This window comes from Eurosta solidaginis, chromosome X (genome assembly GCF_040869045.1).
Source record: "Eurosta solidaginis isolate ZX-2024a chromosome X, ASM4086904v1, whole genome shotgun sequence".
Classification (NCBI taxonomy): domain Eukaryota; kingdom Metazoa; phylum Arthropoda; class Insecta; order Diptera; family Tephritidae; genus Eurosta; species Eurosta solidaginis.
In genome coordinates this window covers 168,099,514-168,102,295 of record NC_090324.1, presented here as the reverse complement: position 1 = coordinate 168,102,295, position 2,782 = coordinate 168,099,514, and the positions used below count along the sequence as shown (strand labels likewise).

The 2,782-nt window shown below is 39.0% G+C and overlaps 2 pseudogenes; both read right to left on the bottom strand.

Annotated features, from left to right (window-relative positions):
* Nucleotides 1-796: 796 nt before the first annotated feature.
* Nucleotides 797-1,610, bottom strand: LOC137235236 (probable phosphatase phospho2; annotated as a pseudogene).
* Nucleotides 1,611-1,878: 268 nt separating this feature from the next.
* On the bottom strand, nt 1,879-2,388 carry LOC137235235 (large ribosomal subunit protein eL20-like; annotated as a pseudogene).
* Nucleotides 2,389-2,782: the final 394 nt, after the last annotated feature.

Below are 2,782 nucleotides of genomic sequence, written 5' to 3'. Positions count from 1 at the left end.
GGCCTTTTGAACACCTTTTCACACATTGTACATTTGAATTCCCGTTCGCCTTCGTAAACATATTGAGTGCGACGTTTAGTGCTCTTGCCGTTGTTGAAACTCTGTTACAAATCTGACACCGATGCTCAACACCCGTATCCTCGTGTATCCTTTTTAATATGCTGTTTAAGACCTGACATATGTCGCAGCCAAGCTCCACAAATCTGACATTGTTGTGGTTCCGGAGTCGGACGTGGATCCTCGGAATGTTCTAAGAAACGATGTTTCTTTATATAATTGAGATGTATTCGTTTACCACGTTTGTCACAAATTACAATTTTATTTGCATCGTGACTTTTTCTTTTATGTGTAGTAAGTGCATAATTTGTAGTAAATACTTTATTACACTCAGTACATGTAAACTTATATTCTGATTTGGGTACATGCTTTGCTAAAATGTGATGTTCCAAAGCTATCTTTGTTGTTTAAGCACAATTTACAACACTTTCATAAATACATGTTTATTACGTGACACCATGTTTAAAAACATATAACAATTTTAATTTACGCTCGCACCTAACACTTCTCGTTTGCACATTTAAATATTTACCAACAAATATAGTTTACAACTATTTGAAGAACATATCCAGTTGCATTCACACAACCCCCATTGAGCCTATTAAGCACAATACAATATTAGATAGAATTTCTAGTACATCATGAATATGATAACATCCATAAGCAGTGAGATTACCAATTTAATTCGATAAGCATAAAATCTAAAATTTGCATTTTACAACTAGTTTAATGCCGCCAATTAACAATTTAATTTTTTTTGTTTTGCCGCTGTTGACTCTGCTGCATCTGCATCGGCCAATGTTATATCAAGTTCCGCCAGTTGTTTCAACAACTCAAATCCATTCTTCCATACTACAATGTCCGCACGCAAATCCATCTTATGTCTGTGCGCTGTTATCTTTTAGTCCAATGCGAAATCTTGGCGCGGACAGGCTATATCACCCTCTCGCAGTTTGAGCACAGGACATAGGTCATTGTGACCATCGCCCACATAAATAATACATTCGTAATGGGTATTGTCACGTAAATTTCGTTTGGCAAGGAAATGTTCCATTATTTTGCCTTTGCACAAGTTGGCGGCGCTCAATTGGCATTCGGTTTGATGGTGATATGGTCGCACATGCAACAAGCCATCGTTGTCAAAATGTGCTGGATTTGTAAAAATACTTTGAAAAAAATTTGTCAGTCCATGCGCCTCTAACCATTCCATTACAAAAACGCTATTGGAATCACTGAAAATGATTAGATCGTATTTTTTTCCCTGGCGACTGGTGTAAACGCTTAAGTAAACGCACAAATCCAGGTACTTCCGGTATGGCACGAATTTTCTCGCGTATCGACTGTGGCGAGTAGCATTGTGCATGCAAACGTTTGAAAACCTCACCCATGTATTCCTGCCATCCTTCCTTTTGAATGATAGTCTCGCTGGGCAATTTGTCTTTGGGCAATAGATCGCGCACAACTGTGTCTGTATTATCGTCCACGACCGTGCAATCGAAATCGAATGCAACCAAACGCCTCGAAACTCTTGGCATCATATTAATACTTGCCATAATAAATAGAATTTACTTTTTAATGTACCCAAAAGCAAGCGCACACGAAATGGAAATATGAGTAAAATCAAGGCCAAATACTGGAAGTGGCAAGCGAACGCAAACACTCCAGCTGATTTCTTAACGGTTGTGATGCCTGGTTTTCTGGTTTTGCATTGATCCATATGATGTGAGATTTGTCATGCCAAGAAATTTTCATTAATTAGAGGTCACAAGCTCAACCTTTACCATGGATTAAGCCAAATAATTATATTACTGAATTCGATTTTCAAAAACAGATTGATACAATAAATTTAAAAGAACTTCTTTGCACCAATGGGAACTTGATGGTTGAGTTGTGGAATAGTTTGACGTGCACACGACGTGTTTTTACTGGCTGGGATTGACTCAACCTTGATTATTTGAATTGAATGAGCTCGCGCACGATGACGAGCACCCATATCACAATAACATTGTTTAACTGCACCACCAACTTTCAAATCACGATACTCGCGGTATATGATGTGTGCACCAGAACGCGAATCATAACGCAACCAAATGCCGAAGTTCTTTATTTTGGTTGTAGAAGTCTCATACACCTGTTTCGGCGATACAATTTCACCGGTGGTCTTTTTTTGAACTTTTTCAATTAACGCAAGAAATACCAAAAACGCGATTTGGCCACAATGTTATCCGGGGCAAAGATACGCATTTTGTACAGTGGAGTTTGTGGCTCCTTCCCGGTTGGCAATTTGCGGCTAAACACTTCGTATTCCGTCAACTGTCCCTTGGACTTCATTTTGGGAGCGTTTAGAGAAAACGACACCAGTCACCTTAACCGTTTTTGTGCCTCAACGCGTTGGTCACGAAATAATTGCTCAGCCACTTGTTTCATTGCATGTTGTACCATGACACTTCCAACAGCACTGGATCCTGAAAAGAAAAAGAGAAATGAATTAATATTACCTATTACAATTACTAATCTACTAGCTTCCATACTCACCGCGTGTTTTAAATGAATGACATTTTTTTTTCATTCAGGAAATGGAAAAGCGTAGCAGATGTCAAAATCTCTACATTTAATGCTTGACTCTCAATGATTATTGCAATACAAACGTTAGGCCTCATGCGCAAGCATCTAGCGCACTACACGTCACGTACTGCGTGCCGCACTACACGTCATGCACTACACG